Raw genomic sequence first — 18,899 nt, forward strand, 5'->3', positions numbered from 1 at the left:
TTCGAATACCTCGTGTCATGTCAAGACACAAAGTAGTGACATGAACACTAAGCAATCGTTACCCTTAGCATTCTATGTCTAGAATGACTCTCGTGGATGCCAATGAACACGGGTGCTCACGGAGATCTGGAGTAAGGGGTGAGGGTACGTATTAGGAAGCTCTTTTGATCGAACACCTAATCCCGCCCGCCTCGATAGCGGCCTCTACTAATGATTAGGGAAGTTATTCATACTTGATATATCGTCGATTATATACATGCAATGCAACATCCATTGTTTTGATCCTAGCATGTGAGAATTAATACAAAGTCGGTAAACACGTAATTAGCAAACAATTGGGTCGAAGTAGGATTTAAGTTCAATTACATATGAAAACATACAAGCAATAAAAGAAATACAATAATTATAAATTACAATAATGGAAATTACAATAATTACAATGGAATAGGCGATTTATGTCGAAAATACCTTTAAAACGGATAATTTGAGAAAAAGAGATAAAAGAATGAAATAAATAAACGAACAGGAATTAGCGTGATAATACGAATAATAGTTGATTAAACGTAGACTAATTAAACTAGGTCAAGGCGCGTAAACGGAGTTCGAGGCAGAACTCAGCCAAGGGTGGCTCCTTGGTTCGCCTCCGGTCTGTGAAGCCGTAATTGCAAGCCGTTAATGTCAATTGGTGAATTTAATGATGGATTAAAATTATTTACTCGGATGAAAGTGATTAACATGTTATTTAACATATGAATGGGTCATAAAAACAGTAAAACATGAATGAGACGGATTGAACGAATTAATTACATGATGAAATAATGATAGAAGTGAAAAATATTAATGAGTCCTCTATTGAAATCAATTAACTAAGTTAGGTAAGATGGATTAATGACGAATATGCGATGAACATGACAAAAAGACAGATTAGACTATATCAAAGACGAATTCCAGAAACCCAATATGAACAAATTGAATCTCTACAACCCGGAATTGAATTTAATGGCGAAAACCCGCAAATATTGGATTAATTGGGATTTAAGTCGGATTTGATGAATTAAACATGTGGATGATGATAATTAAGATACATGTGAAATTAATATGTTATCATGATGAAGAATAGACAAACGAATAAGCAAAAGAAGGATTTTGGATACGAACTTCAGAGGACAAACGAAGAAGAAAGGAAGCGAGAATCTGCGGCCCTCACGAAGAGGCGCAGCAGAATCGCGCTCCTTCAAGAGGCGCAGCGATTCTTTGTGTCCTTTCTCGACGGTTATCTAATGAAAATCCGCAAAAACAGGTTTTAACAAATGGTTTTAGAAATCGGTTTTAATGGTATTTTCGACGTAAATCTTACAATTGATGATATGAAAAGTAAAATACAATAAATAAATAAATAAGAGATTATACACCCTCAGACTTACATGTTGACGAAACGAGAAGAACTAAGATATCGATTAGTGATGCTCGACGCGAATGCAAAGAAAGTGCCCTCGTAAGAGGAAAACGATTAAGTTAATTAAGTTGATTATTGGTGTAGTTGGTCAAATTGGTCGGTCATGCAACGGAGAGGTGGTACCGGAAGATCCGAGCTTACGTGGTCGAAAGTTCAAGCACGTAGGCGCCAATAAGTAAGAACAAAGTCTAGAATGCAAAGGGAGAAGAGAAGGGCGGACACTCGCGTGAGAAATATGAGGAACGAAGGCTCCTATTTATACTAATCACACGACGGAATTATGGTAAGACTAGGATACGGAAGGAAAGATCCGGAAATAACCGACTTAGGTTAAACACGGAAATTTGGACAAAAAGAAAGCCCTGGGAAAAGGCGCAGCAGGTGCTGCGTCCCTTGGAAGAGGCGCATCACTTTGCGTCCTTTCCGGGTAGGTTCCCGCGTAGAAAACGCGTTTGACAGCCTGTCGTATTTTAGGCATAACTTTCTCTACAAGACTCGGATTAAGGTGATTTCGGTGGCGTTGGAAAGCTAAGAAAGAGATCTAGAACTTTCTGTGAAATAGGCCTGACCCAAAAAAGTCGTTATCACCTTGTAAAACGGGCCTAAAGGTCGGGTTATCATTTTAACTAAATGAAATGCACATTTTGTAATGTAAACTTTTAGTTTAGCCTAATGAAGTGACATGTGACTCAAAATGAGATATAATCTCAACATTTTATGACATCCTAACCTTAGGTAGACAAGCACATTGCTTTGACTCGGGATTTGACGGTTTTAGGAAATGAAGACGGTTTTTGACCCGGACTCCAAATGTACTCTAATTACTGTCAAAACGACCGTAATGACACCTAGATGACAATTAAGAGGTAGACATTAATGTTTGAGCGATCAGTTGACGATAAACTTACGAAATGTCACAAATCGTTCCGCGTACCAAACATGCGGCCCAATCATCACCGGGTGGTTCGCGGGAGGTGCAGAAATGAGGTGTCTACAGAGTTCTTAACCCGTTGGAGGAGGGTGAGTACTCAATTGGTCAGTAAACCGAGTGAATCAACTTTGGTGGAAAAGTTCGTCAACAATCTCCGCCCAGTGTACGCCAACTTATTGAGGTATCAAAATGTTAAGACCTTCCAGGATCTACAAATTCTGGGGACACGCATTGAAGACGACCTCCTGAAGGGTGTCTTGGCCAAGACTACTGGCAGAGGCTACCAAGGATCCACCTCAACCGGATCCCGCCCTTACGGCCAAACAAACAAAATCGATGAGGTCAACCTCGTTGAACCATCTGCTAAGAGAGCTGAGCGCCCCCAGAGAGTGTTCACTAATATAGGGTCAACTTACGCAAGTGCCCTAAAGAGGCTCATGGACCAGGGAAAGTTACAACCGATCGGACCCACCCCGGATCCGACCAATGCTAAGAAATCCCGCTTCTAGAACCCCAATGCCTATTATCAGTACAATCAAGGGAAAGGGCATGATACCGAAACCTGCTTCAAACTCAAACACATCATCCAAGACATGATTGAGAAAGGGATTTGCCTTTACCCCCGCCGACTAAGCCAAACAACAAAACAAATCCTCTGGGGATCCGCGCCATCTCCGACGATGAGCCAACTCTGGACTGCTCACACCTCATCCTGTCAGTTGATGGCGAGGTGAATGCCTTGGAGAAAGATCCCTCGGACGGGGTGTTTGTGTTCAGTGCTGTCACCATGCTCACTGTGTTCCAACAGGTTGAGGAATCCATAGCTAGTCTCTCCGAGAGGATCACCCGACTTGACGATGCCTACCGTCGGCTTATTTTCAGTCCTCCACCACCACGCCCGAAGGAGAATCCCCCGAGCGCCCAAAACTACCCACACCAGGACGGATTGCTCCCGCGACCATTCTGTCATGCACCTCACAATAATCAACCTCACAATAATCAACCCCACAATAATCAACCCCACAAAAATTACCCTCACAAAAATATCCCTCACAAAAACTACCCACCAAGAAATACCCCTCCAAGGTGCGTTCGAGATCCTGAAATCAATGGCATCTGGAGAGATGATGTTGAAGATGTCTACCTTATCCCAGAGAAAGAGAAACGGGCGAAAGAGATCGGTCACCTTACCCGGTCCGGACGCCCCTATCAGAACCCGAACAATCCAACGGTCGTTCCAACGACAAACGACCAAGTTGTCCCGGAAGTAGACACTCAACCAAAGGCCCCTGACAATTCAATCGTCAAACAGCTTCAGAAGGCAAAAGCCGAGATCTCGATCTAGCAACTGATCGCGACATCTTTTGAGCATCGACAGGCTTTGCTATAGGCCTTGGGAAAACTTACGGTGCCCTCAACCTCTTCCCCTGAAGAAATAGTGGCACATATGACGAGGGACGCCCCTGACTTGAACAACCCAGTCGTCTTCTCTAACGAAGATATCCCTCCCTTCGGAGCCAATCATAACCTTGCCCTGTACATTACCGTACAATGTCTCAAGAAGAATGTACCCATGGTCCTTGTAGATGACGGATCCGTGGTAAATGTCATTCCCCTCAAGACTGCTCACAAGATGGGCATCAAGGAAGCTGATTTGGTCCAAACAAATCAAGGAGTACGCGCCTACGACGGCACTCGTCGCAAGGTCGCGGGGCTCATCACTCTGACTGTCGCAACCGGACCGCTGGAAAGGCAAACCAGTTTTCAGGTGGTCGACATCGACGCCTCTTTCAATATGCTCCTGGGACGTCCCTGGATTCATGCCGTCAAGGCGGTTACCTCGAATCTCCACCAAAAGATCAGGGTCCCCTTCAACGGGAAAACAATCACAATTCCTGCTTCCCCGATCAAAGCTGTCTTGAGAAAGGGAATAGCCTCCTAGACCATTGAGGAAGATGATAATGAAATGTGGGGATTCCAAGATGTGAATGCCATAACTGATGAATCAACACCCTTTGATTGTGACCCGTTTGCCAACCTGATAGTCAACCGCAACATAATGCACCAGGGTTACTTCCCGGGTTTGCCCCTCAATCCACTAAAGAGCACTTTACCTCCCTTGAAATAGGCTAAGGTACCCAACATTCCCTTTGCGTTGGGATATGAACCTACCGATGAAGATATCCAGGAGATGAACCTCCTAGTCCGAAAACGCAAGAACCACGGAGTTATCCTCCGTCCCTATCATCTGACCCTCAATGGATACTTTGTTCCCGAGGGAGAATTAGAGCTCTACCATGGCTTTCCGGAGCCGATCTATAACTCCGTGGCCAAGGCTAGGTACCCGGGTGTGGAAGGCTTCCAGGACTGCTACTTCATCCCTGACAACACCGAAGCTGCAACAACCGAGTCTAAGCCATCGTCGTGCCTCGACGGATAAGCTGTCACTCTCCTCTTTGGGGAAGATAACATCAAGCACCTCGACTATGAGGACATCATCAAGATCGCCCTGAAAGACAATCAATTTGACCCAACCGCCTTGATCTCCGACACTGACCAGGAGAAAGCTACACAGGGCTGGAGTAAGACCGTCAAGTGGACCGATCGCCAAGGCCGCATTCTCAAGATCACAACTGGAGAAGGCCCTATGTTCAAGGAGGGAAGTGAAGAAGAATCTGAATCTGAGTCTGAGTCGGAGTCTGAGTCTGTCGTAGCTCCTAACACTCCTGATGTCCCAGTCAAGGTCCCCTTCCCGCCATTTTACCACAAGGTCGTAGCTAATTCAGAGGCTGAGTCTACTAGGGTCACCCCCACTCCCATGAAAGGTGACAACCTGGAGCCTGTACCAAGGGCCACATCCTCTACTGTGTCGCCTCTGACTGACCACGAGATGTCTGTCCTTTCCGAGCTTTTCGCTCGTGTCAACTTAATGAACGCTAAGTTTGCTTATGATTCATCTCAATTTAACTGCAATGCAATTCTGAATGACTACGAGGAATTTGACTTGATTGACTACCCACCTCACTTAGCCAAAGAACTTGACAAACGGGAAACCAGAACCCCCATTATTGAGGAGACCGAACCTATTAACGTAGGAACCGACAACACACCTCAAGAACTTAGGGTAGGTACAACCCTGGACCCCTCGGAAAGACAACAGTTCATTGACCTCCTCCACGAATACAAGGACGTGTTCGCCTAGTCCTACAGAGATATGCCCGGGATTGACAGGGCGATTGCAGAGCACCGGATACCCATTAAGCCCGGAGCTAAACCCGTGAAACAAAAGCTACGCCGAATGCGTCCTGAATGGGCCCTGAAAATCAAGGAAGAAGTGGATAAACAGTTCAAGGCTGGGTTCATCAAAGTGTCTGAATACTCTGAATGGGTGGCCAACATTGTGCCCGTACCAAAGAAAGACGGAAGAATTCGGGTTTGCGTCGACTTCAGGGATCTCAACAAGGCTAGTCCTAAGGACGACTTCCCTTTGCCACATGTTGACATTCTGGTGGACAATACTGCCGAGCACGCTCTCCTATCATTCATGGATGGGTATGCTGGGTACAACCAGATTAAAACGGCTGAGGAAGACATGCACAAGACAGCATTCACTACACAGTGGGGCACATATTGCTACACGGTTATGCCCTTCGGCCTCATCAACGCCGGAGCAACCTATCAAAGAACCGCTACCACTCTCCTACATGATATGATGCACAAGGAGGTAGAGGTGTATGTCGATGACATGATTGTCAAATCAAGAGAACGGGACGGCCACATCAGTGCCCTTCGGAAATTCTTCGCTCGTCTGCGAAAATATAACATGAGACTAAATCCTCATAAGTGTGCATTCGGGGTCACCTCCGGAAAACTCTTGGGACATGTCGTCAGCAAAAGAGGCATTGAGATTGATCCAACCAAAATCAAAGCCCTTCAACAAATACCTCGGCCTAGGAACGAGAAGGAGATTCGGGGATTTCTCGGTCAAGTTTAATACATCAGCCGCTTCATTGCCAAACTCACCGTGATTTGTGAACCAATATTCAAGAAACTTCGCGCCTCCGCTCACACCGATTGGGACGACGATTGTCAAAAGGCCTTCGACAGGATAAAGGAAATCCTATCCAAGCCTCCTGTCCTCATGCCACCTCAACCGGGGATTTCTCTGTCCCTATACCTGACTGTTACCAACACAGCCATGGGAGCAATGCTAGCACAAACAGTCGACGGCGAAGAAGGAGCCATCTACTACATCAGCAAAAAGTTCATCGAGTACGAGACAAGGTACACTCAACTGGAAAAGACATACCTTGCCCTAGTATGGTCAACAAAGAAGATGCGGCATTACATGCTCAAGCTACACGGTCCACATCTACTCCAAGATGGATCCGGTCAAATACATCTTCGAAAAACCCATACTAAACGGAAGGCTGTCTAGGTGGACACTCATGCTGTCCGAGTTTGATCTCAAGTTTGTACCCCTCAAGGTTATCAAGGGAAGAGCAGTTGCCGATTTCCTGGCAGAAAATCCCGTCAACGAGGATCTAACGACTGACACATGGTCACTTCCTGATGAAGACATCCTTTGTGCCGATTCTAACGCATGGGATCTATACTTCGACGGTGCATCTAATCTGAGAGGCTTTGGGGTAGGAATCCTTCTAATATCACCGGAGGTAGAACATGTTCCGATCTCGGTCAAGCTAGACTTCGCCGTCACCAACAATGCCGCTGAATATGAAGCATGTCTCATCGGCCTACAAGCAGCCATCACACTGGGCATCAAGAGACTGAGGGTCCACGGCGATTCCTCGCTCATCATCAATCAGGTGTCCGGATCATGGAAAATCCGATCTGACAGCTTACCTCCCTACCGAGCAAAGATCAATCAAGAGGTCGAGTTCTTCGACCAAGTCGACTACTTCCACTTGCCACGAAAGGAAAATCAATTTGCCGATGCCCTGGCGAAACTTGCCGCGCTCGTCAACATACCTGAAGACATGACATCAATGCCCCTATGTGTCGAGAGAAGGAGCGAGCCAGCCCACATTTGTGCCATCAACGACGACGAGGAAAGCCATGATGAACCTTGGTACCAAGTCATCCTCAACTACAAAACCAAAAACGAATTCCCTCCCAACTCTGATCAAAGGGGACAAAGAGCCATCCGTTTACTTGCATCACAATTCGTGATAAACCAAAATCAACTATACAAGAGAACACCCCAACGGATTCCCCTCCTTTTCATTGACCATCACAAAGCCAAAAAAGTCATGGGAGAGGTCCACGACGGAAAATGTGGCCCTCACATGAGTGCAATGATGCTTACCCGGAAAATCATGCGGCTAGGTTACTACTGGACCACCATGGAAGCTGATTGCCGTAACTACGTCAAACATTGCCACAATTGCCAAATATTCGCCAACATACAACACATACCATCATCCCTTTTATACACCATGACATCACCCTGGCCTTTCTCAACCCGGGGCATCGACATCATCGGGAAAGTCAACCCGGTAGGCACCAAGGGGCATTGTTTCGTCCTCGTCGCCATCGACTACTTCACCAAATGGGTGGAAGCGCAGTCATATGCAGTCTTGACCGCCAAACAAGTGGCCAAGTTCATCCAAAACAACATCATCTGCCGGTATGGGGTACCCCATGAAATCATCAGCGACCAAGGCTCTCACTTTCGGGCGGAAACTCAAGCCTTGCTGGACAAATACAAAATCAAACGACATCGATCTTCCCCTTACCGTCCCCAAACTAATGGAGCGGTGGAGGCAGCAAACAAAACTCTTGTCACCATTATCAAGAAAATGCAAGACAACTACCGCGATTGGCCGAGCAAACTCCCATTCGCACTCTGGGGATACCGAACCTCCATTCAAACACCGACAGGCGCCACACCCTTCTACCTAGCATATGGTATGGAGGTGGTTCAACCGGTAGAGTTAGAGGTCCCTTCTCTACGCATTCTACTGGAGAGTCAAGTCCCTGAGGCGGAATGGACCCGTCGAAGGTACGAGCAACTCACTCTTCTAGACGAACGGCGACTCAACGCCTTGCACAACGTCCAGCTATACCAACGACGTATACAACGGGCGTTCAACAAGAAGGTCAAACCCAAGAACATCCAGGAAGGCGACTTGGTCCTCAAGTCAATTCGAGCACCATTACCCGTCGATCCGAGGGGAAAATTCAAACCCAACTGGGTCGGGCCATACCTGGTCAAGAAGATACTTTCAGGGGGCGCAGTGAGACTGAGTGACCTAGATGGGGAGGATTTTACAAACCCGACCAACCTAGACCAACTCGAGATATACTACCCTTGAACCATAGCAACCAATGATCTAAGCCTAGTTTTACAACTAGCAACCACCTCAACCCTTTTCAAGTCAAGTTCCTCGACGCGTTCTCATTTGAAATTGCATGTTTTATCGAGTCTAAGCTGCGGCACCTTGCCCGTTTCAAAGGTCCTTTGATCTGTCAAAGGCGACATCCATTTGCACTAAAACAAAAAAACCCCCCTGAACTACCCGCGTGGTTTGATTTCACCTCTTTAGGTGAATACATAGGCAGTCCCTCTTATACATGAGGGGTACAACCACAAAACCCAATCAAATTCTACAAAATATTTCGAACTACGATCATGGTTTGATTTCACCTCTTCAGATGGATACGTAGGCAGTCCTTTCTTACACAAGAAGGATACAACCATCCCCATAATAAAAAAACCATACAAAAAAATCCCATCAAAAAGAAAGGGAAAAGCATTCCCCTTTCCCACAAAATACAACAATAAACTTTTCTCCCTTCCTCAAAAAATACCACTTTCCCAAGTGCAAATGTTTAGGACGATTCAAATCGAATTGCCTTTACAAAATGGATGGAAGAAACAAGCGTTCACAATTTTTAACACAAGCAATCCTCTTATTTAATTAATAATGGGAGGGATTACAATTTCAACAACAAATAAAGCTCGACGAGTCTACAACTTGTCAAAGCTAAGGTGTCAACTAAAACACCTCACATAATAAAACTAGCACAAAACACACAATAACTAGCTAGTACAACATAATAAAAACTCACAACACTAATACAACATAATGATAGAACGGGTAATGGAGGTCTTCACTCCTCCATTTTACCCTTGCCTTTTCCCTCGGGGTACATCTTCCCCTTGTTCTTCTTGTTGGCCCGCCTAGCATGGATTTCCTCCTCGGAATGGATCCTCAACGGATCTAAAACGGCAGCAGCCTCCGGTCTAGCACAAGACCCCGTGTTCGATCCAAAAAGAGACAACGCACGGCCCACCATACCCTTGGGACCGGAACTCCTCCTCTTCGGTGGCCTCATCAAATCGGAGGTAGCTCCATCAACATACTCCTCAAAGAAGGCACGGTTGGCCTTGCGAACCTCTCGATACTTCAAGTCGACAACCTCGTCCTTATGGAATTTGGACCTCTCTTCCAAGGACGGAGCTCGTGACCACTTGACATAAGCGAGAGTCACCCATGTGGTAGCAACGGGGTCCGGTACCTCCCAAAGCTGCCGAGTGGCCCACCACCTTTCGAAGACCTCCACAAGCTCAGTGTTCCGGAAAACATTCTCTTGGACAAGGGTATCTTGAGCGGGCACTTTTTGTTGACGCCCCATTTGCCTCATGAGCCTTTCGGGATAAATGAAGGAAGCAACCTTCAAACCCACCACCATCAAAGAACGAGGACTAGCACCTGAAGCGGGCAACCCCGTGAAGGACCTCAAGTGCCACCACGGCACCACCCAACGGATGTGAGGACCACCCTCCTCCGCCAATCTTGCGGCCCAATAAGCCTCGGTAGAAGCAAAACTATCCGGGTACAATTTCTTCCCCATGGTAAGGTGACGAAAGGAATAAGAAGAGGGATTAACCGGAGGCTCTACATACCTTAGCCTCTCCAAGAGCCACACTTGAAGGATCCTTGGGGACCCAAATGAGGGAGCTTCTCCATAAGAGCCTTCTTTGTCCAAAGCTTGGACGATCTCGCCAAGCACCAACCATGATGGATCTCTACCATGATCCATTTGCTTAACCACATGAATAAGGGTCATGCTACCATAAAATTTTGGCCCCTCCTTCTTCAAAACATCAACAAAGAGGTACATATGGACAAGGCAAAATGCAAGAGCCCTTCTCCTAGCCACCTTCGAGACATTGACATCTAATCGGTTTGAAAAGATGTTGATAAGAGCCAACATATCCACACCATGAGGAGCAAGGAGGAAGTTGACTTGACTCATCGACAAGCCCAACATGGAACGGAATTTCTCCTTGTAGCACAACTGAGTCGGAGGAAGCACCGGAACACAACCCGGCCACCCACCAATGGCTCCAACTTCTTCGGCAAGAGGACAAATTTCACCTTTCGGGAAAACGAAAACATGGTGTTTCGAATCCCAAAACCGAGAACATGCTTCGAGAAGTGAGGGTTGCACCTTGACTTGACGGAGCACCAATAATTGACCAACTCCCATGCAAACAAGTTGATACTTTTCGGGAGGCGACAAATCCCGGCACCATCGTCGCAATGCATTCTCAAAAGCATCCATGAAATATTTTTGTGGAAGAAGAAGAAGAAGTTTTGTCGAGATGTTTTTGTGTTTCAGATGATGAAACAATGAAGCGCAAACATCACTATTTATACAAAAATGATCAGCGCGTTTTTCAGAAAAAAAAAAAAAGGGGAAAGCCGGCTTCCATCGCCAGGCTGCTCGCGCCTCTTTGGGCCTTCCCCAGGATTCCCGTTTTTGACTTGTCTCTTTCAAGTTGTGTTTTCTCCTGACACCTCAAACCTCCCCCCAGGACGCTCGTGCCTCTTCGGGATGATCCAGGACGTTTTTGTGTTTCTTCACATTCACATTTCCTTGTTTTCGCGTTTTACGAAATCCGACACGGTTTCCATGACGCTGCTTTTAACATACGGATTTTTCTTTCTTTTTTTAAAGGGGGAAGAGCTAGTCGCCTTGATCCGCGATGGATCGTTTCCATGTCAGTCGAAATTCCGAAAATTTTTCGCTTTTTTGCAATTTCCCATCCAAATAAAAATCGAAAATTGATAACACGACGTCAATTTTCCTCAAAATTTCAAGAACTCACAAAGTCAAGTCTTGACCTCAAAAATCAAATACACTCGTAAAAATCTTTTCTAAAATTCATCCCTGACGGATTTGAGTTTGATTTTTTCGAGTCACAAATCAATAAATTCCGAAGCAATTTAATTCAAGACACGAGTTAATTGCTCAATTTTCAAATTAACTCCTTTTTGGAGTCCAAACGTGACGACTTGTTGCAAAAAATTTCAAATTTCATTTCAAATTTCAAAAAAAAAAAATCAATTTTTAACTTCGAGACATCTCGGTTAAATTTTGCTTTTTTTCAATCAAATACTTTTACGTGTTTGGGATTATGTATACGTGCTACATGTTGCCTGTCTTTCTACACTAACGATGCAGGAGCTAGTGCGAAGCAAAAAGGAGAATTGACAGCCGACAGCGCTCCTCCGAAACACAACATAAAAAAGCCAAAAGTCACAAAATGAACCACAATCCAAAAACACATATATACAAACCGCCTCACGCAAAATACATCGACACACGTTTGATACGGACAACTGACCGTACAAACAGGATCCAATACAGACATCTATCATACAGACACTGGCCTAAAACAACTGTCTATCATACAGACACTGGCCTAAGACAACGAACTGGGGGCTATCCGCCACCTACCGAACTAAGCACTCTCTATCCTCTCAAACAGAAAAGAAAGGGAGCAACACAAGAAACAGAGGAGCAACAGCGGAAGCAGAGGTGATTACCATTATGGTAATACCTCGTTCCTGCTCCATGACAAAAATGAAGACAGTGTCTGGCAGACTTCGGATGATAAGGAGGCCAAGAACCATGATGCGATGCACCACCCCGGTTCTGACCCCCAATCATCAGCCATCCTATCTATGAGCACAATGAAAAGGACAAGCCGGCCACATCAGCCGCCTCTCCCCTCTACGGAAGCATCCTCCACCACCGCCTCGAATCCGGCTGCCTCCTCGGGCACTGCAGCTCCTCCGGGATGGTCCTCCTCCTCCAATGCCTCTACGACAGACCTCGTAGGTCCCAAATGGTACCCTGCGATCAAGAGAATAAACAAAAAAATGTCAGCCGAAATTTCGGCATTACGACGGCATAAAATGGACAAATCCAAAAAAAAAAAAAACACAACCTGCAAAGCAAAACAAGGGCAATCCCGCCCAAAATCCAGCCAAACAAAACAGCCACAAAACAATTCGCAAAAAAAATAAACGCACAAAAAACGGCTCGCCCCTCTTTTCAAGCAAAAGACGAGTCAAAACGACCACAAAAAAAAACGGCATTTCAAGACCCATACAAGGTCCGCCAACAAACCAAAAATACATTCCCAATGCAATGGAAAAAAATTTTACGGCTCGAAAAGGCAATTCATGCACTAATTTGAGCACAAACCGGTCAAAAATTCAAAATCGACCGCAAAAAGGGCAAACGTGATTTTATCACACCCCAGGGCGACCTAAACTACCAATAAGGTTCATTTCAAGGCAAAATGACTCAATTCAAGCCCAAACAGGTGCTTATTTTGTCAAACGTAAGACCGTCACAAAAGGCAAAAATTACAATTTTGCCTACAATACCCAACAAAGGTCCATAATGGCAAATATGATCTTTCCCGACTACAATACAACCTAGTGGGACCCACTACCCAAGCAAATAAACTTGGCATTGTGAAATGAGACGGTTTCTTCGCCTCACTCACGTTTTTCGAGCATAGGGAGCGGGAACGGGGACCAAAATGCAAACTAAAGGCACCCCCATACTCCTAAACCGGTTTCTAACCTAATGCAATCATCAATTTCACTCGAAATGGGCTCAATCAAAAACGCCCAAATCGATTTTCTAGGGTAAAGTTTCGCCCTAATTCAATTAAGCTAAAGACCAACAAAAACAAATGGATTCAAGAGGAAATACATACCTTGAGATGACATTATGGTTGATGGCACAAATGGAAGCTAGCAAAAGTCCAACAATGGCGATTTTTTGCGGGGTTTTCGAAGGTTGAAGACGAAATGAATGGGGGATGGTATGCAGCCGAACCTCGCGTCTTTTACAGAAAAAAGGGAAGCCCCTTTGGTTCGCAAGGTGGCTCGCGCCTCAATCAGGCCTCCCCTTGCTTTTTCACCGAAATTTGGGCTTTGGCCCAATTTCCCTTATTAAACTTCGAGTTTTCGTTGACGACATTAAGGACCGTCATTTTTTCAAATACAAAAACAAATAGTGAAGTTAAGATTCACTGTTTTCCTTCAAAAATTTCAGAAGAACGGCGATCAAAACCGCCATTTTCCCTTCAATTTTCAAAAACATTGAAAATTCAAAATTCACTATTTTCTTCAATTTTCAGAAATAATAGTGAAAATTCAAAATTCACTGTTTCGTCAATTTCAAAATAATAGTGAAAATTCAAAATTCACTATCTCTTCAAAATTTCAAAATAAAAGTGCAAATTCAAAATTCGCTATTTCTTCAAATTTCAAACGACCGCAATTAAAACCGTCATTTTCAAAATAATAGTTGGAAATTAAATTCCACTATTCTCACCGTCAAAGGTCAACGGCGGCACATAAACCGTCACTTCAATCAATAGTGAAGATTCCAAATTCACTATTTCCACGGCGGCACATAAACCGTCACTCCAATCAATAGCGAAGATTCCAAATTCACTATTTCATCAAATGTCAACGATGGCACATAAACCGTCACTTCAAACATAATAGTGAAGATTCCAAGTTCACTATTTCCATCAAATGTCAACGGCGGCACATAAACCGTCACTTCAAGCATAATAGCGAAATTTAAAATTCGCTGTTCCATTCAAAAAAAGATTCAAATAGACGGCGATTAAAACGCCACTTCAAATTCAACAACGAATGGTGAAGATTCTAAATTCACTATTCCCTCAAATACCAGCAGGAGGCTTCCTCGCGGAACCCGCTCATTTCAAAAAAAAGTAATAGTGAAAATTCAACTTCACTATTTCCAAGGCGGCATCATGGGTTCGCTAATTTCAAAACAAGCCCATTTGACGCGGCTATTCTCACGGTCCATTAATCGACCGCACCATGGCTGGCGAGCCTTACTACGCCCCATCGTTGGCGAGCCTTACTACGCCCCATCGCTGGCGAGCCTTACTACGCCCCATGGCTGGCGAGCCTTACTACGCACCATGGCTGGCGAGCCTTACTACTCACCATGGCTGGCGAACCTTACTACACACCATGGTTGGGGAGCCTTTGTCCGCATACACCCAAGGACATATCCCGAAGATGCCTCGGGTACAACTCCTTGTCACAGCTGGCGAGCCTTTGTCCGCAAACACGCAAGGACATATCCGAAGATGCCTCAGGTATGACTCCTTCTTATGGCTGGCGAGCCTTTATACGTAGTCTAATGAACTTTAAACGACCCGCACGGATAGTCGACAGACTCTAAACTGTTCCCGACGACAGGTCCTTGACTCGTACCCTCGAGTCGCCTTGGCGTCGCCCTTCCCGACGGCAGGTCCTTGGCCCGAATCCTTTCGAGCCTCCTCCACGTCGCTTGGGTCTCCAGGTTGTAATCTTCGATTGACCTGAGGGCTCTACTTTGACATTCGCCCGTCCAAAGCCTCAGTCAAAGTGGGGGCTCTGTAGATACCCAGTATCTGCTGAGACTCCAACAAACACCCGATGATTATCGGACTATAGCATGCTTTGGAATCGCGGCGATTGATCGACAGTTTGTGTACAACTTTACGTCGGAAAACTTAAAACGATTTCGAAAATAAAACATTTTAAAAACATTTCAAAAATACCTGGAGTGTTTAATGCACGACGACGGGGTCGCAATGGCACTAACTAGAGTCAAAACCGACACCGGACCAAAAACCGACTCAAAAATTCAAATCCCGACTCCAACAACGAGTCAAACCGAGTCAACCACCAAAAACAAAACTTTTCGAACCTTCTATGCTAATATTTCCCGGATTTATGTTTGGTCAAGTACCAAACATATGACTACAAATCCTAGGATAGAACAAATCATGATTGCTCTTGTGTGAAAGCGACAAGACAACTCGAAGACCCGCGACGTGGCTCGCGCCTCTTTGAGCAGCCCAAGTGGCCACGTCGCTTAAAACTCACACAACCACTCATTTTCCTATAAATACCCCTCAAATGCCCCCATTTGAGAACTTACGCGAGCGTCCGCCCCCTCTTTTCTCCCTTAAAATTCTCGACTCGACTTCTTAAGTCACAATCCGGCGCGTATTTACGACCTACCGATCGTAAATACAAGCCTTACACATTGTTTGGTACCGTCATCGTGCATTAAATCACTTGACCGACAACTTCGACCATTACACCATCACTAATCTTAAAACACTCTTTTTACTTACCAAAATGGTTTTAAACCGAGTCTTTTCCGACCAAACGAGTTGTTACACTTGTTAAATTCATTAATCTCATTAATTTACATATTCATATATGAATTAATTTATTTAGTCATAAAATAAATACAAGATCTTATACATGCAAACTAAAACAAGATAAGAGAAGAAATCGTCAATCTTACTTATATGTTTCGGATATTAGGGCACCAACAAGATCTCCTTCTTGTTAGTTCTTGAGCTTCCTTATAATGGATGAACAAGGTTCAAATTAGAACCTCTCCCAAAAGCATAAACCCAAGGAAATCCCTTAATAACTTATATTATTATGAACTAGTAATAATATATGTCTTACTTAAAATTTGACACAAAATATTAATTTGTTCTCTTGAATATTTCGGTCCAAGAGGGAGAGATTTGTGAGGTTTTGTTTCTCTAAAATTTTCACAAATTGTAGAGAGAATTGATTTTCTTACACTAGAAAAACATATATGTTGTGAATGAAAAATTAGAGGAAAAACCCTCTATATTTTCTCTTAGAAAACCGGTGGGCATGGGTGAAGGGGAGCCAATGCATGAAGCTCATTTTCTTCCTAACAAAAATAGGGTTGCATGGCTACTATTAGGTAGGTAATCATTTTGTTTTCCACTTAAAATAATTAACACAATCTAAAGGCCCTAACCCTCCCCATTTATGTACACTTAATATAAAATGGAATGTCCATTTTATTTTTGTCATTTGTCAGTTGTGACATATGTGACATGTTACTTGACATGTGAAATTGTAATGTATTTTTAACATATTAAAAATCAACATATTAATAAAATATGTCATATACAAAATTAACTAGCAATTCGTAATTACTTGTACCAAAACGGTTTATCAAATTATAAATTACAACGTCTTGTAATTATTCATTCAATTTCAATTTCAATTGTTTCGTTAAACAATAATTTTATCTAAGTAATAAAACAATTCGATTACTTAGATCGTATCTAATTTAATCGAATTACAATAAGACACGTTAACTTTACTCACAAAATCATCCGTCAATTTTAAGCAATTTAATTAACTCGTATCGGCATACGATTAATTAAATAATCAATTAAGAGTATTTCCCTATAGGTATGACCTAAGGGGATCAATCGATCACTACGTCGCCGCACGACAAAGTAATGTCAAACTCTAGTCAGCCAATCATTACCGATATATGTGGACCAGTTGACTGTAAAATATTACATACCACATGTATTCTTAAAATGAGATTTAAACATGTGATCATCATGATCGACAGTTGTGATCGCATTATTGTCGGAGGACACATATTCCAACAATCTCTCACTTGTCCTCGACAAGTGTGCGTCACCAATTCTCTTGTCCTATTACTATCTCCCACTCAATGCAAGGTGTCTTTCAGGTCGTACTTGCAATTGATCATATCGAGAGTGGTTTCCTCGATCTGGAGAATAACTGATTGACCGGAATTATCTACCATAGATACCTTCCGAGCGTGGCCACGCATTTCCAGTTCATTACTCCTCGAGTGGCCCTGAGATATTGTTATAACCCTGACAAGGGGTGGACAATTCCTATCGCACTATTCCCTTCGACTAGACACAGCCATTATAACCCAAAATATGCCCATTTGACCCCATTTACGAAGGTCGTAGTAATATAAATCAAAGTTAATCTGAAACTGTGCCACCTTAGGTGAACAGTCTTTAGTCAAAAGAATCGACTCATTAGAATACTATAGTAGCTCTCGCCATGACCAGGCTATATAAATTTGCCAGAACTCTATAAGCGGTCATTAGCCCGACAAAGTGTTCCTAATAATCTGCCTATGTGATCGACTAGTCATTCTCATATGACTCTATAGCACTTGAACTTGCCATCAATCGCATCACACTCTAGTCACTTCGAGACGTCACCTCATACAAGTGACTATGGGCGATTACTATGTCAATTTAGTTCACTTTAATGGGGTTCAATCTTGTCTCCACAGCCCATTTGAATATGACAAAGTAATGGAAAAATAAAAGACAAATGTGATTATGCATATGAGCAAATAAAACAACTCTTTTATTTCATATCAAAATCTAACATAAAACTGGCATGCGTTTAAGTCCCATGTATGCAACATGTCTATTATGCTTAGCCTGCGATAAAGGCTTGGTGAGCGGATCAGCTATGTTATCATCCGCCCCAACCTTACATATCGCAATTTCCTTTCTTTCAATGAAATCTCTAATTACATGATATTTTCTAAGTACATGTCTAGATCTATTACTAGACTTTGGCTCTTTGGCTTGGAAGATTGTCCTACTATTATCACAATAGAGAGTGATGGGATCATTGGCGGCAGGTACTACTCTTAGACCTTCCGTGAATTGCTTGATCCATACAGCTTCATTGGCAGCTTATGATGCTGCAATGTACTCAGCCTCCGTTGTCGAATCCGCGATCCACGCCTTCCTTGAAGCTTCTCCACTTACAAACACCACCATTGAGCATGAAAACAAAACCAGCTTGTGATTTCATGTCATCTCTATCCGTTTGAAAACTTGAGTTCGTGTAACCATTAACACGGAGCTCGGTGTCTCCTCCAAACACTAAGATAGAATCCTTAGTTCATCTCAAGTACTTAAGGATGTTCTTGACGGCTATCCAGTGACTCTCACCTGGATTTCCTTGATATCTACTCGTCATGCTCAAGGCATACGAGACATCACGACGTGTGCATATCATGGCGTACATGATTGATCCAACAGCGGAAGCATAAGGGATCAAATTCATGCGTTCAACATCATGGGGTTCGGAGGGCGATTGAGACTTGCTCAATATTGTCCCACTTACAATAGGTACCAATCCCCTTTTGGATTTGTCCATGCTGAAACGTCGAAAAATCTTATCAACATAAGATTCTTGACTTAGTGCCAATATCCTCTTGGATCTATCTCTATGGATCCGGATACCTAATACTTCGAGTGAAACCATTCTCTTTTATCACATG

The sequence above is a fragment of the Silene latifolia genome, chromosome 8, assembly GCF_048544455.1.
Source record: "Silene latifolia isolate original U9 population chromosome 8, ASM4854445v1, whole genome shotgun sequence".
NCBI lineage: Eukaryota > Viridiplantae > Streptophyta > Magnoliopsida > Caryophyllales > Caryophyllaceae > Silene > Silene latifolia.